Raw genomic sequence first — 21,488 nt, forward strand, 5'->3', positions numbered from 1 at the left:
ACATATATTATAGTAATTACTTTCTGGGTGCCCTCTGTAAGATGGCAGAAATATGCTCCACATCGCCCCATGTTATGTGTGAAGCATAAAGCCATATTGTAAGATAATCAAAGGCTTCTGAGAAAGGTTTGTGCTGATTAATAAAGTGTTTATGGTACTTTGTTTTGGGAGAGATTGTGATAGATATTTTAGAGCTACCCAAATGGAATAGAAAATACCACATTGTTTTGGGAGGCCCTTCATCAGCCTGAGAGAGATTGCTGGGGAGTTTCATGACGGCTAAAAGCCGGGAATTAGATGAGGAAACAGAAAGAGAAGGTGGGAGGGAGGGGCTCAGGATTTTGAAGGGGAAGAGGCTGGGGACTGGGAGAATTTCCATAGCAAGTGTGGATTGTTCAGGATCTAACATTAACTTGTGGTTGTTTATTTTACATATAATAGAATAGCTAAATGATGGAGTGTATTAGTTCTTTAATAATTTATAGAAATACTTTGATGTTGCAGTAATTACATTAAAGGTCACATATCAAAGGTAATTTGGTTGAGCAGCTGTGATGGTTTCTCAGAAGCAATCAATACCACTGTCCGTGGTGCTGATTTCACCAAGGGGCCTGCCAGATTAAAGCAGGCTTATTACCAGGCAGAAAGGCCCAGGGGAAATCAGGAGCACATTGGAGCGACGCGCCAGCCCCCCTTCCACCGATAATTAACACTGTTCCCCATAATCTGCGCTAATCCTTCATACTGGGAGATCCAGTGGCATTTTTCCTGAAATCACAAAGACAAGTTGGGCAAGTTTGGGAGACAGGACAAAAAGAAATGTGAATGTATATGTTGGGAGGTGGGAGGGGTGAGGAGAAGCCAATGGTAGGGCTAAAACATAGCCTGGAGTCCCCTTGCAGTGCCTGAATGCCTCTCCTTTCTTCAAAGGCCTCCCAGGGAGACTCATGGCCTCAAAGACCTCATCACAATTCTCTGGGAAGGCACAGCACAGCCTACAGGGGGAGGGACGGAGAGAACAAGACAGGATTGAAGCTCAGACTTCCCAGGGCACGTTGTCCCCACACAAACTCACATGGAAACAAATGAAAAACAAAATGACCAAATAAAATCATGTCTTAAAGTGGATTCCAGAAAGCAGAACTGGTGTTGTTATTGTTGGTTGATTCTCTCCTTTGAGATCGGAGAAAGCGTGACGCTAGCAGATGCAGGGACAGGACCAAGCAAGATGTTGTCACCCAACCAAATAACGGGTGTTTCCACCAGCTGAGACTGTGTTCATGGCCACCTGTTTGGTGGGGTGGGGGTGCAGAGAGAGACCTCTTCTTGTTTGGGGTGACCACATTAGTTGCCCCAGTGAGCGTACTCTGTCTGACTAAGGAGAAAGCAATTGAAAAAAGCACCTAGAAAACTGGTAACCTCAGCAATTTAGGCACTTTTCCAGGCTTCAAAATCCATTAAAATCAATCCATTAAAACCAGCCCTCCACTTTCTCACTGAAAAGGAAAAGAGGGGAGAAAATAGTGCAGGCAACCCATTCTGTTTCCCAGCAAGTTCCAGAGCTAGCCTGTCAGCAGCAAGGAAAACAGGATCGTTGTTGGTGTGCGCACACACACGCAACACATCATCATCACCACCAACAACAACACAACAGAGGCAGAACTAGAGATGCCCCTTAATACGTGTCCTCATTTTGGGAATTGAGAAAGGGAGTTGACATTCCTCTTGGGGTAAGTGGAAGCTCAGAAACTATTCCACAATGGCTGTTCTTATAAGTCAGAGGTCAGTATCCCTGGGTATCAGCCTAACCAAAGTCCCTGGGAAGGCTGTTGGAGACATCCCCGGACTAGTGTCACAGATGGATTTTTGTTTTTGAGTTCGGCATGACTTCGTTAGAAGGAGATTACTAAGCCGCAAAAGCTCATCAGGGTCCTTTTGAGCAGTATCTTCTGCCAGAATCTAGGCAGAGTGATTCCACTTTTCAAAACTCTCCATCTCTATGTCTTCTTGATCTCTTTCCTGCCCCCTCTTCAGCCCACCCTTTTCCATACCCAACATTTGTTCCCCTGTTGGTAGGGTTCAGTCACCATGGGCCAGTTTCTCAATCCATCCACAAGTATTTCCTGGGTGTGTGCCTGGGCAGTGTTTAGAAAAACTCATCTCTACCCCTCTTGGAGTTTCCATCAAGTTAGAGACGGAAGATGTGCTCAAAAATATTCAACAATACAAGACAGCGGGTTATTATAAAATGGTTAGTGTGGACAATTGATTGATAATAACAATTCATGTTTATTAAGTGCTTACTATCTGATGGACATGAAGCAAGCATGTTACTTCATAACCTCATTTTATCTTTCCAACTACCCTATGAGGAAGTTCTCAGGCTTATGCCCCATACATGGAGAGACCCAGGCTTAGATTAAGCAATTTGTCCAAAATCACACAATTGAATAGCCAAGCTAGGACCAGCACCAGGTCTGCTACCCAAACCCAGGATACCCATCTCTCTTTTGTAGCATTACCAGTTGCTTTCGAGGGGACCCAGACAACTGTGGGGTCTAGGAGTTGATCAAGGGTTTTGCTCAGAATATGGGCAGGTTGGGAATTAGAGAGTTGGGAGGAAGACAGATATGTCAGATGAGCGCACTGGTCTGAGAACCAGCCTGGAGACAAGGCATGCATGACAGGTCAGGAGCCGTGAGCTGGGCTGGAGAGATCCACTCTGAGAGTTCCCTGGGGCCCGAGTGTGCATGGGAGGCCTCGTGGAAGAATCCTGTTCCTTAAAATAGGCCCCTGCTACTTAGTCCCAGCCCCAGTGCCTTTGGGACCTTGCAGGCAATTGTCTTCTAGGAAGACCCCATCTGTTTCCAAAGTTAGAAATGTGGGGCCTCTGGGGAGAGACTCGATTAGGAAAACCAAGCAACATGGCCAGTTGTGGCCAGCACTTTGCTCCTCTGACAGCAGGAAGGGCTCCTCACCAGGGCCACTAAGGGGAAAGAGCTAGGTTCAGTTAGCAGGAGGCCTGTGGAAGCAGCCAGAAAAGGGAGCAGATAGGGAAGAGGGGAGGAGAGGGAGCTGGCAGGGGAGGAGGGGGTGGGGAGAGTGGGAGCTGTATCTGCTTGGTAAACATTAAAGTTCCAATTCACTAGTTAAAGATTGGCTTTTGTGCCCTCACTCTGGCAACCCGAGAATACAAAGCAAACCAACATACTCCTCTGTCTGTCCCCCACCCGCAGCCCTGAGTTCAGCCTGGTAGACACACAACATCACTGCCATCACACCTCCAGACGCAGGTCCCTGCAACTAGGACCAGTCATTTCTATGGAAATTCCGTGTGACCTTCTTTGAATGTACCAGGAAAGATGTTAAAAAGGAAAATTAAAAAATAAAACAAAACAACCCTAATTGGATTTCTAGCCACCACCCTCTTCCCCCTACCCACAGGCTCTGGATGCCTTCTCTGTCTGACCCGCTTCCTTGCTTTCCTTTGCCCAAGTCCCATCTTATCTTACATTCTTTCTCTCTCTCTTTTCTCTTTATGACGGTTTCATCCTCATTTCTCTCCCTTCTGGTCATTTTTCTTTTCCTCTTTTCCCTTTCGTTTTCCACCTTTTCTTCATTTACATTTCTCACTTGCCTCTCCAGGCTCTCCCCTCTCCTCCTCTCTCCCTCATACCCTTCCACTCTCCTTCACTCTCCCTTGCTTTCCCTCTGGCCACCCTACCTCCACCTTGACACCCTCAGAGACTCTGGTGGGACCTGCACCAGGTTTCCTGGGGCTTCCTTATTGAGGACCATCTCCCTGCTGACAACTGTGCTATGGAAGGATCCATCCAATTTTATGTACAACTGTAAAGATGAATGATAAGTAGAAAGGATGCAGGCAAGAACAAGATGAATAAATTATAAAGGGCAAATGATGACAAGCCAGGGGTCCCCAGAGACAGTGATATGATAACAGAAACTAAAGACGAATTTATGATGGATGTAGTTAGCATGTACGGAGGCTGTTAATTCTTCAGGGTAGTTTTACAACTTTTAGTGATTGGTGCAATCAAAGCGTTTCATTTGAGAGATATGATGTATTTCCACTTGTCTGTCCTCTGGGCCCAGTGTTGGCATTTGTCTCTATACGATGAGCCTGGGTCCCATCAGCACGTGCATCTTCTCCCCCAGCCCCTGCCACCTTTGTGTGTCTCTGCTCCCAGTGGTGGGGTCACGAGCCAGATGCCTGCACACCTCTAGCTCCCTGGTTCTGCTGTCCTTCTTACTGAGTGTATTAGCTTGGGGGCTGCTTTAACAAACTACCCAAACTGGGGAGCTCATACAATAGGAATTTATTGTCTTATGGTTCTGGGGCTAGAAGTCCAAGATCAAGGTGTTGGCAAGGTTGATTCCAGCTGAGGGCTGTGAGGAAGAATCTGTTCTAGGCCTCTCTCCTCATTTCTGGGAGCTTTAGGTACTCCCTGGCTTGTAGATAGTGTTCTTCTGTGGTGTCACATCATCTTCCCTGTATGCACATCTGTGTCCATAAGACACCAGTAATTTGACCTCATCTTAAACTTGATTACTTCTGCAAATAACCTACTTCAAATAAGGTTACATTAATGGGTACTGAGTGGGGGTTAAGACTTCATCGTATTTTGGGGGAGAACATAGTTCAACCTATAACACTGAGAAGTGGGCAACCCTATGGCTCTTCCATAGAGGAGGAAAAATCTTCAAAAGTGTTTGAGTCATTGTGTGTTGTGAGGGGTGGGGGCAGTCCCACCAGTCCTTGTCCCACATCTTGCTTTGGCCTCGATTTTTTCTTTCTCTTGGGGGGAAATTAATGATATCTCTTCATTCGTTCCCCATGTTTCCTAAAAAGAACTATTCGTCTGTCCTTTTAGAGCATTGGCTCCTAACTGAGGGCAATTTTACTCCTCAGAGGGCATTTGACTTTGTCTGGAGACTCTACTGGCATCTAGTAGGTAGGGGCCAGGAAGCTACTAAACATCCTACAGTGCACAGGACAGCCCCATAACAAAGAATTGTTTGGCACCAAATGTCAATAGTTCCAAGGGACCACTAGGGACCCTAGGCTCTGTGTGAAGGCTAGGAGTGGTTGGAAAACACACAGTGAGGCCTTGAGACAGAGCTTTCCTCTCTCTCTCTCTCTCTCTCTCTCTCTCTCTCTCTCAAGACGTATATATTTATTTGAGAGAAAGAGAGAGCAGGAGGACAGGCAGAGGGAGAGGGCAAGAATCTCAGGTAGACTCCCCACTGAGCCCAAAGAGGGGCTTGATCTCATGACCCTGAGATCATGACCTCAGCCAAAATCAAGCATCAGATGCTTAACCACCTGAGCCAGCCAGGCACCCCAAGCTTTCCTCTCTCTTGTTCACTGGTTCTCCTCACTTAGGAGACAAGCCCAAGGGTCCTCAGGGTGTCAGAGGTAGGAGGGTTTGTTAAGGTGCACACTCTCTGATGGTGAAAGCATAGAGGGAGTAATGGGCAGCAGCAGAGGACAAAGCTTACCTCCAGACATTAAAGACAATTTCTGATGTGGCTGTATATATACACTCACATATCTGCAGGTCACACTCGGCTCTATGGCTGACAGTGTCACCAGTGGTCTATGGTCATAGAATCTGTGATCCGAGTGAAAGGAGTTGGAGCTTCACTTGTGACAGAGCAGGGACCAGAAACCAGGCATCTGCAGCTCACCCACGTGTGGGGTTTCTCCAGCTCCTCCCTTTGCAGGATCCCCATCCTGCCAGGAAACAGGTCTGAGAGACTGTGCCACAGACAAAGGGCTGGAGCTGCGAGGACATCATGCAGAAGGGAACACCAGAGTTCCCAGGCGGAAGTCAGAAATGCTTTAAACCCAGAAAGCAAGCACCAGATTGGCATGGGAGCTTTTGTGGCACCCTCTGCTCTTGCCTCTCCTCTTCCACACCGCACCTTGGCCCCAGTCCACCACCCTTGCATCTATCCACACCCTTCACTCCTCTTCTCATAGAGGCATCTCAAAGTCATCCTCCGCACCCAGGCCTTTGCCCCCTCTAGAGTACCCACACTGCCCTCTGGGGGAAGATGTCCCCATGTTTTTGGCAAGTGACTCTTAACCCCCGTATGGAATCATTCGCAAATGGTGGGCTGCCTGCCGTGTCCCAGCAAAGATGGACAACCCTGGGTGAGGATGGGGGAAGGCCGTGTGGTTCCTTATTCTTCCATTAGTCATGAAAATACTTGTAAAGAGAAAAGGGCTGAAATTCAGGGGGCTGAGGTCTCTCAGGGTCCCAGTTTATTATGGTTCCTATGTGTTTTGATCAAAGGCATTTGCAGTGTTTTCAACTAGACCACCAGGGGGCACCAGGCAAGTGGCTTCCTCCCCTGGTGGCTGAGTGGGCACAAAATAAGTGAGCCTGGTGTCCCCAACTCTTGTTCAGCACAGAAAAGGCAAAACGGTGCCAAACGCTCCGGTCCACCCACTTACAGCACTTACAGCCTGTAGTGACAACACCAACCAGCGGGGATGACTTTGGGACATGCCACCTGAACTTTCTGGACCTCTTTCTTAATTCTATAATGACAGTCTTATGTGTAAGGCCTTTATAGGCTGTGGATTGCTATAACCCAAGTATTATTATGAATGACAAAGCCATGATGTGAGTGTGAATGACCTCAGGGTCCGTTGCTATGGTAAAATCTGGTGACTCCTAATTCATACATGAAATAGTCACCGGATAATAAAATTATAAAATGGTCAAATGTGCAATTTGAACCATATGTCCTGTTATATTTCAGAAGAGCAACATGGGGCACCTGGGTGGCTCAGTCGGCTAAGCATCTGCCTTCGGCTCAGGTCATGATCTAAGGGCCCTGGGGTTAATAATCAGGCTCCCTGCTCAGCTCAGTGGGGAGTCTGCTTCTCCCTTTCCTTCTCCCTCTGCCCCCACCCCCCTTGTGCTCTCTCTCTCTCTCATAGGTAAATAAAATCTTATAAAATCTCCTTAGAGGGGAGAAGAATCCAGGTGTGTGTGAGGGAGAGGAAATCGGAAGGGTAGTAAGAAGGGAAGGCTCGGGGGAGCCAGGAGTCTGAATTTTCCTTCCGAGTTAGGGATAAGAAGGGGGAGAATGTGGTTGGAGAAAGGGTGAGGCCTTCCTCGCACTGCTGCTCTCAGAACCTCCAGCCTGTAGAGCCCACAGGCCCCAGTCAATCTGGACAGATGAATCGCCTGACATCCTGCTCACCCTAGACATGGCTTCAGGCCCAGCAATCCCCAGGTCCCCTCCTCCCTGGAAAAGCCCACCTCCTGTTGCTCACCCACCAGAGTCCTTCCCTGGCTTCAAGACTTAGCATTAATCCCCCAACTTCTCCTAGCAAGCTCTTCCAAGCTGCTCCAAGCCACATTGGTCTCCCCTGTGTCTGAGCAGAGTCAACAGCCCTGGAGTCTACACCCTGTCTAGAGTGTGTACCTGGGACCAGTACACCAGCATTATCAGTGTGCTTGTTAGAGAAGTAATCTTGAGCCCCACCTCAAACTGAGTCATGTCACTCAGACTGCACCCCACCGCATCTTAACAAGATCTCTAGAAGATTCATGTGCACAAAAATGTGATGGCCGCTGCCCTCACTTCAGGCTCTGAAAGATAATGCCTTATTTTGAATGCTCTCTGAAGTAGACTCTAGACAAGCATTTGAGTGCAAGTGGTTTCTTTAGATAGTGACCCCAGGAAACATGAATAGAAAGTGAGGAAGTATGATAGGAAGGAAACAAGTCACTAAAGGGTGTGTTATTAGGCAGACTAGCTGCCATTGGGAATGGCACTTAATCCCACTGGGAACTCCAGCCCCAGGGTGAGTCGTACTCCCCAGGGTCCACCCGAGGGGTGAGGGAACTGGGGTATTTATGCCCAGTTCCCACCAGTCTTTGGCTGAGAATGTGGGCAAGGGATCGTTGACCCCCCAGCTCTCCTGGCTTGCCATGTGGGTGGGCAGAGTGGGTGCCACCGCCCAAGAAAGCCCTCCATCAACAGGTGCTGGTGCTGGCGGTTGGAAGTTAGGCCGCTGTCACTGCAGTGAAGAGAGCAAGGGGCTGTAGGCAGGACACTGCCTGCATTTGCCACAGACCCGCTCTGGCTCCTGACTCCATACTCCTGAATAGGAGGGAAGATAATAGAAGCCTGTCTCCCCAGCCATGATGACAACTACCGTTTGTTGAGTGCTCACTGGGTGCCAGACACATCGCAGGTATTATCTCGTTGATTTGTCAAGACAGCATTGCACAGGGGCTCTCGAGTAAGCATTGCTAGCCCTCTGTTAAGGAAGAGGACGTTGAAGTAAAAGGGCTTCCTTGGGCTTATGTGGCCAGGAAGAGGTCTGGCTCCAGGGCCTGGACTCCTTCCACTGAATCCTGTGGTACCAACTATGTGGGAAACCAGGGCTTCACAAGGGCAGGAATAGTGTTGTCTTCCTTAGTCCCCATCCCCTAAAGCCCACAAGAGATTCTGGCATCAGTGCTAGAGCCCCCGGGCCCCAGGGGCCATGTGATGGAGAGCAGGGCCCCCCAGGGCCCTATAGGTGTCACTACATAGTATATCTGCCTTTAGATGGGAAAGCATTGCCTTTTCGTGAAAAGTCATGTCAGATCCCAGCTTCAGCTCTGCCGGGATCCTTACACTGTGCCCTTAAGAAACCCCTTAATCTCCTTGAACCTCACTTGCCGTGACTACCCTGTCAGTTAGAAACACATTTGATTTCTGTGGCTTCAACAAATGGAGTTTGGGTTTTTCACATTTCATAGAGTGATTTGGCATTTCACCCGTGTCAGAGGCTCTTCCCTCATGGTTATACAATGGCTGCCACAGCTCCATGCATCGCATCCACAATCAAGCAGAGTTAGTCCAGCTGCATCTGTCCCTTTCATTAGAAATGCAAAGGGTTTCCCAGAGGCCCCTCCTCAGCAGTCTTCCGTGTACGTCTCATTGGTCAGAACTGTGTCTCGTGGTCATCCCAGCTGCTGCTAGGCAGGCTTAGGGAAGGGGATTTCATATCTTCCATGAAAAAAAAAAAACCCATACTTTAGTTCATGAAGGAGAAGTGGGGACGGATCATGGGTAGGAGCCAGCAGAGTCTGCCCCACCACCCTCACAGGGATGGGTGCGGGGTACAGAAGAGCAAGCTGGGCCAGAGTAGCAGCGCCACCCCCCACACATGCAGGGTTTGCTTGTATGAGGAGGCTGAGTCAGAAAGAGGAGTTTCGCAGTGTGTTCCAGAGATGCTTCTTCAACATGGCTCTGCTAACTCAGCATGTTTATTCAACTACTGACATGGTTTCTAATTCCATGGGATTCTAAGTGGGGGAATGAAGATTTCAGCCCCTTATTTTTATTGTATGTGTTTTCCTTGAACTTGTCTCTGTGTCTCTGGGTGTGGCTTAAAGAATATTGAAGAATCAGAGGCCACTGTGCCTGCAGACAGCTGTCCCCCATCACAGGCATGCCGTGAGCATCCCCCCTGCCCTCACCCCTTTGTCTGCTGCAGCAGTGGATGCATACCATCTAAAAGTGGCCCACCCAGCTTCCAGAGCCAGCAACAATGGTGACAACTTTATTTTTCAGAAACCAAAGCGGAGCACCTCTGGCCTGTTGTAAAGGGGTGTGGAGTGAGGCCTGAGTGCTCAGGGCAAAGCCTGCCTGAGAAATGAGAATGTACCTTCCTGATCAGCTTCAGCCCCACTCGACTGAGCTGGGAAGGGAAAGGACCCCAGAGATGGCCCAGGGCTGGCCTGTGCTTCCCTTGTGGCCTCTGCCAGCAGCTTGAGGAAGGCCCACCAAACCCTCCCCAATCCTCACTGGCAGGAACTGTCCCAAAAAGTAGTGAGCACCTGGCCACAGAAGTGTTCAAGCAGAGTCTGAGTTCCCTGGGGTGGAAGAGGGCAATGCAGGCAGTTCCTCCCTGGGATCAGACCACTTCTAGGTGAGCCAGGATCCCATGATTTTATCCTTGATTTCCTGTTTCTCTGTCATACAGCGCCCCATACCTGTCCTAGTCTGCAGCCCCGGCCAAACCCCGCTGTCCTGCCTGCATGCCCCAGCCTCAATCCAGGAGGATGTCCTCAGGATGACTCTGGTCTCCCCAGCCCTCCCTTCTCTGAAGGCCCTTGGGATTTAGAGCCCACCTTGCCACTGAGCAGGTTCACACCCCCATTTCAGCCAACCCAGCTCCACCACTCTGAACTGTGTGACCTTGGGAAAATCATTTCACTTCTCTGTGCTTCATTTCAACCCTGGGATGCCAGTAGTGCCTTTATCCTGGGGCAATGTCCACACAGCACGAGATGCTGCTTGCAAAGTCCCGAGTGCCCTGCATACACCTAGGGAATGTGTGATGGTCTCTCCACAGCTGTGGCTACCCTTGCGGACACTCCAGAGGGCGAGTCTCCCTGCTTGGCCTCTTCTGGTCCATGCCCACCCCTGTCGGCCCTGGTCTGATGAACCACTGGCCCATGATGCCCAGCAGCAAGCACCTCAGCTGTGTGGCTTAGCACAGGGCTGGCCACGTGGGGAGACCGACAAAACCCAATGAATGGAAGCCAAGTGTGAGAGTGGCGGGAACATCCCAGGAGCTGGCTGTTCCTCTCCTTGCCAAGGCCTGGCTGTGCCTGAAGAGTGATTCAGGACCACTACTTTGTGCCCCCGGGAGAGGTGAAGGCTAAGATGTCCTAGCGGATCACACACCCACACGTGAGACCTCCTGTACTCCCATCACCACTCCCCGTTCATGGAGCCACCCTCCCCACACACACCCTGGAAAAAGGACAGCACCCCTGGAAGCTGGGCAAGGGGAGCCCAGAAGATTTAAAACCCTAAGAAAAATAAAATAAAATAAAATAAAATAAAATAAAATAAAATAAAATAAAATAAAATAAAATAAAACCCAAAGCAGTAAGAGCAGAAGCAGATTCATGCCCTGATACCCACGTGGTTTCCCATGGTCCAGGAGGCCCTTCAAGACAGGGCGACCCAGGGATCTGACATGAATATGCATTTGGCCTCTCCCAGCAGCCCTGACAGCTGGCATCCGACAGCCGGGACTGCTCACGGCCTGAGAGAAGGTTTTTAATTCAATTCGTAAGTGTTTCCTGAGCACCCACCAGGAGCATGGCCCTGTGCTGGGTGCTGCTTGGCAGGCGGACACAAGGAGAGGCAGAGGACCCTGCTGCCCCATGGGGCTTTCCCTCCTGTGGAGGAGAAAAGATGTACATGCCAAGCAATTAGAGGACAACAGATTGTGACTTTGGAGTGAAATTTAGAGCTCTGTGTCATCTGGGAGCCCCACAAGGCAGTGTTGACTGGGTGCCTCCCGTGAGCCCACTCTGGGCCCTGGGGACACTGCCTTGGGAGGGGTGGGCAGGATGTGGGCACCTGGAAATGAGCTGGAGGCAGCATTCCCCTGAGGTGAGAGCACATCCAACAGGGGAAGGGAAGGAGCAAGACTGTGCCATGACTGTACTGCTGGAGCTCGGGGTGCTCAGAAAGAGGGGGCGCCAAAAGTCTGAGGAGATTTGGGGCCTGAGTGCAAAAGGCCTGGAATGTCCCACAGAGCAACTTTGTCTCTTTTCTTTGAGTATCTGGGAGCCATTAAAGCAGGAGAGTGAGAGCTTCACCACGATGGGTGGCGTGGTCTGGAGGGAGAGGGCCCATGTCTGTGCGGTGAGAGGCCTGAAGCGGGAAGGGGGCATCAGGAATGGAGCTTGGGACAGTAGAGAGCCTTCTAGGGCCTTCCTTTGTGGAGCAGCCTCAGTGGGCCAGGCCAGCACACCTGAGGCACTAGCTGTCAGAGGCTACTCACTGGCTGCTGAGAAGGCCTGCTGGAAAAGGGCTTCTGGGAAACTTGGCTCCCTCTAGGACGCTGAAGCTGGTGAGGGGGACTTGGCATTTTGTCCCCCACCCACCCCCACCACTGCTTATGGGATGGTTCCTACCTGCAGAAGAGTTCTGGAGAGGTTCCTAAACTACCTAAATGTGCCTCAAAGTTTCTGAGATATTCAGATTTGTAATAAATGCAAAGAAAGAGATTCAACACCTTACACACACACACACACACACACACACACACACACATATGCCACACGCACACACAGACGTGAAGTCGGGGAGCAGCCTGGGAATCCATATGTTGCAAATGCTCCCCGGGGTGGTTTCAGTGCTCCTGCAGCTCCTGGAACCCTGGGCGCTCCCACTCTCTGTCCAGCACCGCCAGGAAGCCTTGATTCTTGCTCCCGGGCTAGCCGACTTCCTTCCATGAATGGGACTGACTGACTCTTCTCTGCCATTCTGTTTCCTCCCAAGGGCCAGAGAAGCTCGGAAATTAGAGGGTGCCTTAGCATCACCTGCTCCATGCCCCCATTCTGCAAGGGAGACACAGAAGCCCAAAGAGGGCACAGAGCCTGTGAAGGTTTGTGGACATGGGGCACGCTGCTGAGATGCCACATCTGGGTCCTTTCTCACTTGTAACACAGCCTTTATCTCAAAGAGGCCCAGTAGCTGAGAAATCTAGTAAATCCACCTTACTTCAGAAGAGCTGGGGAGGACACCATTTCCATTAGCATCCATATTATGGGGTGTGCTCAGCGCCGTTTTATTACTTTTGAGTAGACAATCCAACAGTGCTTCCAAGTGAATGTCCTGCCAAGCCTGCTTTAATGAACAGATACAAAGCATGTGTAATTTGCACAGTGATGGTGTGACAGGGAGTACCAGGAAGCCACTTGCAAACGCTGCCGTTCTCCTAGGTAGATGACATATTCCTGCAGACAATGGTGTTGACTGCACTATTTATTTGCTGATCAAAATTTTTTGCACCATAGATTTTGCAAAGACTGAGTTCTTTCCCTTATCTGATGTAGAGAGTTCAAAATTTTCAAAGACTGAGACCAACTCAAGTGGTAAACACCTTGCGGGTGGAAGGAACTTGCAGCTGGGTCGTAGCCCCTCCTGGAGGCCTCTCTGGATGGAGTGAACCCACATTCCCTAAATTACCCCCAGGGTTCCCCTGGGGATTGTGCTGCATTACGAGGTGGCACAGTAGGGCAGCTCCCACTGACGCCCCTCGTGCCTTTCAGAACTCATGGAGCTTTGTGTTGTCCTGTGTGCTTCAGCTAGCACCCTGCCTGAGGCTTCTTCAGACACTTCCAGCCACTGCTAGATCGGGGGGCAAGAGCCCAGTCTGTCACCCATCACTCCATGGAGGCAAACTGACTCTCTGGCGGCCACGTGAGCCCTCCCTGCCTCCTGCCCACAGGTCCGGGAAGACAGTATGTGCCATCTTCCTCTATTCTTATTAAACGATTTATCTGGGGGAACTTAATATTTTCTTTTAGGATAAACTGAGCTAATACGATGTGCTTGTTTTAATTTGTGAGGTTAACTGATCTAATTATCTGTGGCGTTCAGTTAAATCCTTGTGCCTGGGCCGGCTGCAGGTGCGGGCTTTGAATCCTGCCAACAGGAAATCTCTCAAAACGAGCTGATCTAACGCAGCGGGTCTGCTGGTATGAGGGATTTTCTAATAATGCATGAATTTATTAACAGCTAAAGATAAATAGAGGATGTATTTACATTAAACAAATTCACAAGGAACTGTCTGCTGCTTCCTTGCCCCCCTTCCATCGAATGCATCCCCCAACTCCCATTTACTTGTCTGCACTATCCAGGTTGAGTCCAGGGCAACCCTGAGGGGCCCCCAAGACTAAAGGTGGATACCCCTGCCTGGTGACACTGAGCAGAGGGAAGCTGACCTGGCAGGGATCAAAGATCTGAAGTTTCAGTTGACTCCAAACAAAGGAGCCAGGGGTGCCACCTAGGTCCCTAAAAGCTGATGCAGGCTTGGGAGGCAAACAGGTGCCTTCCCCTTGGCTGGGAAGATGGTCCTAGAAAGCTGTGTTTGGGGCTGAGAGATACACATCCCCTGGGGTTTGGGGGTGGGTAGTGTATCCAGGGAGGATGACAAGGAAAGGAGAAAGAGTGCCTTCCACCTGAAGCTAGTTGAAAGGCCGGCGACACCCAGCCGGATGCAGGGCAGCCTTGGCAGATGCGAAGTGTAGCCAGATTGGGGTGGCAGGAGGAGAACCTTGGGAAGCAGGAAGAGAGGCTGACGGGAGCCACCCCACACAGGATGCGTCATGAGGGGCTCCTGGCTTCCCAGTCCCACGCTCCGCTGACCCAGTTGCAGCTGCCCCATTCCCCGTCTGGGGCTCCAGAAACCTCTCCATGCTGGGCCCGGGATACTAGCCCCGTCCAAGGGAGCGGGATTCAAACTGCAGGAGCTCCACATTGCTTAAAAATGCCGCTTGCCTGTATTGTTTGAAAACACGGCTTTGGGATCCGGCCAGGCAGCCGCAGCCGCATTGGAAATGCATTTCCCATTACCTGAGGCCCAGACGCCCTGACAGCCCGAGTCACTCAGCGCTGACCTGTTTTCAGCCAGCATCCAGCTCTGCCTCTTCCACGTGAATGATCCCCGATGGAGTCGCACTTGCAAAGGCACGTGTAGAACAAGCACACGTGTGCAGAACGTACATGTGCCCGCAGATGCAGATACACGCCCACACTTCACACTCAGACACGCACACACGCCAGGGTTCACGGCATGTGTGTGCACAAAGCTATGTACACACACCAGAGGAAGGCGCACATGGAAACCCACACGGGGAAACGTGCACACACAGGTGTCCGTGCACGCAGCCATGCATGGGCACACAGATGTACGTGTGCACGCACGCTCTTCCTCGGGCTCTCTTGGCGCTGGAAGGGAATGCAGCTCTACAGGGACAGCTGAAGATAAACTCTTGATTTCTGATTTTCAGAGCAGTTTGGACAAGGTCCTCTGAAATGCATTAAAATGCTAATCACAGCATCTGTCTGAACCCTGGCAGCTGTGTGACTTGGGGGAAATCGAAACAGAATGGATTCAGAAGCCTGGAACTCCTCCTTGACTCTCCTTGCCTCGCCCTCTCCCTGGTCTCCCCCGCCCCTTCCCTGCCTGCCCACCAGGGCCCCCGGCTCCAGCCTGGCCGCAGTGGCCAGGACGCTGCCAGACCGATGATCCCAGAGCCGTGGCTCCCCGGTGCTAACAAGCAGAGCTGCTGCCCACCTGGCTCTGCCCAAAGTCCCCCCAGTAGAGCTATTCCTGGTCGGGTGAGATGGCCCCTCACCACCACCAGGGTCTGGCCGCTTCTCCTGACCCCCAGGGGAGCGCAGAGAAGGTGTCTGTAACTATCAAAGGTGGATGCTAAGTGCGTGCTCTGCTGAACCCACATGAAGAGGGCTCTGAGGGCAGAATTTCAGGCACCACAGCAGGCAAGCCCTGGAGAAGCTTTCTGACCACCCCCGATGATACCAGATGTGGACAAGGGAATGGGGGGGCGGATTCATGCATCCACACTCCGGGTGAGCAACCCTCTCTGACTCTTCACCACTGCCAGGTGACATCCAGGCCCTTATCCAGCCTTCTCGGACTCTTAGCCTTGCCCAGCTCCTTTCTATTACCATTCCGCTTGCCACTGGGATCCAGGACCCCTCCGACACTCCTGAGGTACCCCCCTCTCCCTTGCGGCTTCACACTCCATGATCTGTTCTGTTGCTTACCTTTGCCTGGTCTTCTCCTGTATCCCAGGCTCTTTGCCAGGCAAATCCTTGGTCAGCGTTCCCAGTTCAACCTAGACATCACCTTCTCCAGGAAGCCTTCCCAGTCTGGATGAGGCTGGATGAGAGGCTTTCTGAATTCTCAGAAATCCCTGTGTCTACCTCTGTTTCCCAAGTTTAAACATGATCTCTTGGCCAGTCCCTCCCCCAGACTGCGTGCTCTGGAGGGCAGGAGCTGGGTTTTACTCATCCCCTATACTTTAGTGTTGGCACAAGGACTGGCCTAAGTTCTCAATGGCCAATGAGAGCACTGGAACATGTGAGCGGGTATGTCCCTAAGTCCTTAGGACCAGAACCACGTCGTGGGACCCTTCAGTGGTCATCTGGAAAGACTTGACCCTCATTGCTGGGCCCTGGAATGGGCTCTGGTCAGGCCTCATGCCCGGCTCTATGTGCCCACCCCCCTTTCCTCCGCCCCTCCCCACCCAGATCGATGCTCCCAGCATACCATGGTTCCATTTTTCCTCTTAAGCATCAAACTGTCATTTCACTAAACACCATCTGGAGACTCCTGGCTTCAGCCCCTTGCTTCTTCCAAACTCTTATTAATGTGACGGGTGTTTATTCCTTCTTCCTCCTCTTCCACTTCCTCCAGAACATCTCAGCTCTGCAGCCTGCAGACATTCATCTTATCTTTGGGGAGCTCAGCTCTGCTGGGGAGGGCCGCCGTCTCAGGCTTGGCTTTAAGCAGCTGACAGTGATAAAGAGCAGACAGAGAGCAAGAGCGAGCTGTGAGGGCCCCTCCTGGAGCTTACTCCCAGCCAGCCTGGGAAGGGGGGATGGCAGAGAGATCACTGGGGAAGGAGCCTGGTGTAACTTGGTCTACGGTGGTTTTGACTCTGGTACACTGATCTTTCCAGAATTCTGGGACCTTCATAATATCCTGGTGCTACCAAACAAAGCCCAGATTCCTAACCCCAGCTCTTGACGGTCTGTATCCTCCTGCCCTTCCCAGCATCTGCGTCTCCCCCAGCCCCTGGGTGCCCCTCTCTGCTGCCAGAACACAGTGCTCACCCTTCTGTCCAAGCCTGTGCCATTTTGTGGCTCTTGTCTGAATGCACGCTACCCCCCTCCCCCCAATTTCTGCATGTCCTCCAAGGAGGAGCTCACGCCTTCCCTCTCCATGCAGCCCTCCCTGACTACCCTACCCACACCAATAACCTTCCATGGCTCTTGCTGAAAGGGACACAGTATTTTACCTCATGATCTCACCCACATTGTACTCATGTGTCATATCTCCCAAAACAGACACAAGACTCCCCCAATGGTGCTGACAGCACCCAGCTCAGGCCTGGGCACACAGGAGTACACAGTCAGTCCCTGCTGTCTTAAAGCCAAGGGGATGAGCAGCAGTGACCCCACTGAGACGAGCACCAGTTCCTCGGGGGTGCCTGGCTGGCACCGGGGTGCCCGCAGTAGGAGCCCTCCCCCAGTGCCCACATGGAGGCCCGCCCATTCCGGTCCCTCACTGTGGCCCAGGCTGGCACTCAGAGGCCAGCTCGTTTTCCCTGGTAGAGCATTAAGCTAATGCGTGTTGTGTCTCATTAGTGGCGTTCTGTTTGTGCCAGGGCCAGGCAGTTTGATGGGTACTTGATTGGATATTCTGTTTATTTATGGCAGGAAAAGCATTCTTTATTGAGGACTGGGCAGCACATTTCTGTCCCTATGGCACTAAGATCCTCTGGCAATCATGCAATTATAAATTAAGACTAAATAAATAATATATAATAAGCAATAAAGACTGCATGCCTCCATGTAAAGAGCTCTCCTCAGGCAGGCGTCAGCATCTCCCTACAGCTGGGCCTAGAGACCCAGCAGAACCCCAGCCTGAGAGACACTGGCCATCCCAGGCTCCTGGCTGGGTTCATTACCAATGTGAGCATTAACGTCCTCGGTCATAACACCTGAGTGGAAAGCATACCTGCATTGACAGAAAACTTTTGCCTTTCTGCTGCCATTAATCCTCACAAAACCTTGAGGAAGGGAGGGCAGGTATTATTGTGTCTAGTTGATAGATGAGGAAACTAGGTGAGGCCCATGGAGGTTGGGGCCCCTGCCCAGGACCGCAGGGAAAGGCAGCCATGCCTTGAACCCCATTGTCCTGCCCTGTGTCCCCTAATCTTTCATAGGCTGGTCAGCATGGAGGCAGGAGGTGGAAAATCTTCCAAGGACACGAGGTTGGTGCTACCATCCTTTTAAGGGTAAACTCAGAGGATGAGTGGAGAGAGTAAAAATCCACAGCCCGCCTCAGAGTCTTCCCGCTTCCCCCCCACTCATCATCACGCCTGAGCCACATGCAGTCCGCCCTCCTGTCTTGGAGATGAGTCAGTGAGAGATTGCTACCCATCACCAGCTTACTGGTGGGCCTGGGGAGGCAGCGATGGGAAAGGCAGAGGGAGAAGGTCAAGGCCTGGGTTCTGGGAATTAGCCATGGCTGAGGACAGGGAATGCCCATGAATCCAGAGAGGGAAGTGCAAGGCCTCTGCTGTGTATGGTCAGAAATGGAAGGGCGCACAGCGGGGCCTAGACCGAGTGGCTAGGGGATCATAGGGGACAGGGCTTGCCTATATCCTGAAGGACCTGGGAGGGTCGAAGGAGAGTTCTTGGGGACCTTTGTACACACCGGAAATGCATGCCAAGCAGGTGGTTATCCCGAAGTGTATCAGAGGACATCAGGCCAGGGCCCTCCTCTGGGCAGGTCGCTGGTGTGGAATGGGGCTGAGCAGGCTGGGGTTCGAAGTCTGGAGATGACACCGCACCCTTGGCTCGGTGTCACTCAGCCAGGCCAAGCTGCAGAGGGGGCTTGATACACCGCATCAGTGAGACACGTCCCCTCCAGGGGCTGCTGGGATCAGGAAGTGCCAGGAGCTCTGAAATTCACAATGGGCTGTGATTCTTAGCCAGCCCAGTGGCAAACCACACCAGCACACCTCCACACCCAGAACACCAGGCCAGCCAGAGCGCCCCTGCTCGCTCCAGGCAGAGTCCTGAGTTGCAAGTAGACAATGCTCATCCATCTCCCCCAAGGCAATTGTCTCTCCCTGAGACCCAGCCAGGGGCCTGGAAAGGTCATCCTGAGGGTACCCTGTAGCCAGAAGAGCTCTGAGAGTGATGGGCTGGGCCTCCAAGCACTGTCTGAGAGAGCCTGGGGCTGCAGGCCTGTGGGCACCAGAAAGACTGCGCTCAGGCAAGTTGTGGCTTTTGCTGTGCAGATGCAACCTGTGTTGCATTCAACACTCCCCCCTGCCTCCTCCCGGCTTTGCCTCCACTCCTCCCCTGCTCTTCCTCTTCTTCATCCTCGCAAAAACTAATTGTCTCTCTCACCAGCCTGCGCCCGGTGCTTTCGAGAGGTTTATGCATGAAACTAATTATGCACCGCTAATTTGGAAGCTAGCAGCTTTCCCGTTAACGTTCATTTGATTTGGGTTGTTCTGCTGAGTGGCATTTCTGTAAATACGCCATGGGGCTGGGGCCTATTGGGGAGGTAACCTGAGTTTGGGGTCAAGAGGAGGGGCCTGGGGACCCCAGGGGTGCCCAGGTGTGATGTACTCCAGGTGAAGGAGAGGACAGGAGGTGCCATTACCATAAACCAGGGGAGGCCTCATTAGCGACCCTGGATGGCCCAGTGGGGAGGGACGGAGGGAGGAATCTGACTATAAAATGCGCACTCTGCTGGGGTGGGGGCAGAATGGAGAACTGCCCACGGAGGTGAAAAAGTACTAGGTTGCCAGGAGTGCTCAGTGGGCCTGGGCACCGTGCAGGGCAGGAACTGGGACCCGCGTGGGTCTGGAGAGGTACCCTGGGAAACGAGAGAGGTCATTGCCCTCAGAAGTTCAGTCCCAGGAAGGATCTCAAGCCCCAATGAGTGATCCCACTTTGGTCCTGGAGGGCTGCTGTCTGAGGTCAAGGAGGGGAAGGGTGGGCCAGGCGCGGAGGAAGGACAGCTCCCTTCTTGACCTGCCATGGCCAGGCTGGCGTCATGGGTCTGTGCCTGCTCAGAAGGCCCCTGCACTTGAAATTCTTAGTTTTTGACAAGGGGCTTTGCATTTTCAGTTAGCACCTACCAGTTATGTGAACGGTCCTGGCCAAACCACTGAGTCTCACATGGACCCTGTACTCATCAAGGATGTTCTCTGGGGACTTCTGTGTATTCACTGTGCTTCCTGGAAAAGGAGCTCCCTGAGGACAAGCACTGGGTCTTCTCAAGTTGTTCCCAGAGTGCAAGCGAGGCTCCATGAAATGCTCTGCAAAGAAACTCAAGCACTGGACAGGGTGCTTATGCCCTGCGCACCCGGGCCGTGAGAGATAAGTCACGCTGGGCCATCTATTCATGAGCACTGCCTTTCTGTCTTTTCCTCAATGGCCCGGGGAGCACCTCCCCGCAATACATTCCTGTCTCACAGCAAATGTGGGAGCCCCACCTCCTACCTCAACATAGAAGCGAGGATGTCAGCACCTGCCACAGCGTTGGCGCGTGGACGCTGACAGCCTCAGTGTCGACTGCAATCTCTGGTGGCCAGAAGCCCGCACGCCTGGCAGCTTGGAAATCTCAGGGCAAGTCCACAGGGGAGGGATTAGCAGGGAAGTCAGATGATGCCTGCAGGGCCTGAGAATGGCCAGACAGACAGGAAGGCCTCAGGAGAGCTCAGAGGAGGGTGGGGTGAGAAGTGGCACCTGGGCCAGCAGTGAGAACCCCAGCTTTCTGCCTGGAGACTGCCTTCTGGGAGGCCATTGGACACCCCAGGAGATCAGCGACCTACCCACACTTCTCCTTCCCCTCTCCCCCTGCCTGAGACCTCTAGACAATGCCAGAGAAGACGCTTTGGGCTGGAGGCGCCATGTGGAGATCACTTCCCACCTGTGCTGGGCTCTGGGGTGGGGGCTCCAGGGAATCAAATGCTTGCGGGAAGCATGTGGCGCATCACGGGCCCTGCTCTGTCGCCTGCTCACTGCAGACCAAACGTGCATCCCTGAGTCTCCGGGCCACACTTCTGTCTCCGGTGGAATGAATTTAGTCCTCCCAGGAGCCTGTTCAGCAGTACCATTGTGACTGCCCCTCTCATTTACCTTGTGGAATGGAATGGAATCCTGCCTTGTCCCGAGTGTTCTCACACATAGTCAGACATACCCAGGTTCTAACTCCAGCCCGGCCACACCAGCCATGTGGCCTCAGAGCTAATCTCTTAACGGGCCTGCCCCTTTCTCCTTTCCAGCAAGAGGCACACAGGGAAGCCTTCCTTGGTGCGGCTGCCAAGAAGAAGTGGTGATGGCAGCCACTCCTGAGTAGGAGCTATTCCTGTGACTCGGTGACCACCCTGACGTGTTCTGGTGAAGTGGCTGCCTGAGATGCTGCTCTGCCTCTCACCTGCACAGAACTCACCCTCATCCTTGACGGCAAACATCAAGCCCTGCCTCCTCCAGGGGGCCCCCAATGGATGAAGTCCTATAGGACTCAACAGTGAATCAGCCTCCATGCCTGTGAGCTAACTAGCTGCTTCTGTGGGGTGGCTCTTGTCTTACAAGCCACTTCTCAGCCCGCATCTCCTCCCCTGAGTCTCACACTCCCGGCACACAGTAGACAGCCCGGGAGGAGCTGTTGAATGGAAAGCACATACCTTGTGCATTTCATTCTTGGTCTTCCATGCATAGAATGAATTGTGTTATATGGCATTTGTTGCTGGCTTTTCCTTCGCCCTGTTGGGATCTGAGTGTCATTTTCTAGCAGGCTTGTTCCATCCCCACAGCCAACCTTGGGAGACCCGCCTCCCACGTTGAAGCAACATGCACAAGCA

At 52.1% G+C, this 21,488-nt stretch overlaps 1 protein-coding gene and 1 long non-coding RNA gene across 55 annotated transcripts in view; one reads left to right on the forward strand and one right to left on the reverse strand.

Moving 5' to 3' along the window:
* CELF4 (CUGBP Elav-like family member 4) overlaps positions 1–21,488 on the forward strand; it is a 298,871-nt gene that overhangs the window by 79,049 nt on the left and 198,334 nt on the right. The gene's annotated exons all lie outside the window — the stretch shown is intronic.
* LOC112647859 (uncharacterized) lies at positions 12,671–20,760 on the reverse strand. 5 transcript variants are annotated; one of them, XR_003128538.3, is made up of 7 exons: positions 20,555–20,760; positions 20,125–20,302; positions 19,761–19,940; positions 18,320–18,566; positions 16,145–16,387; positions 15,640–15,754; positions 12,671–14,878 (listed from the first exon to the last, which is right to left on the reverse strand). It is a non-coding gene; the product is annotated as an uncharacterized LOC112647859 (long non-coding RNA). The 5 variants fall into 5 exon arrangements; XR_003128539.3 differs by having other exon boundaries at positions 12,671–15,754; positions 20,153–20,302; XR_003128541.3 differs by having other exon boundaries at positions 12,671–15,754; positions 19,761–19,859.

Source organism: Canis lupus, chromosome 7, assembly GCF_003254725.2.
Source record: "Canis lupus dingo isolate Sandy chromosome 7, ASM325472v2, whole genome shotgun sequence".
In the NCBI taxonomy this organism is placed as follows: Eukaryota; Metazoa; Chordata; class Mammalia; order Carnivora; family Canidae; genus Canis; species Canis lupus.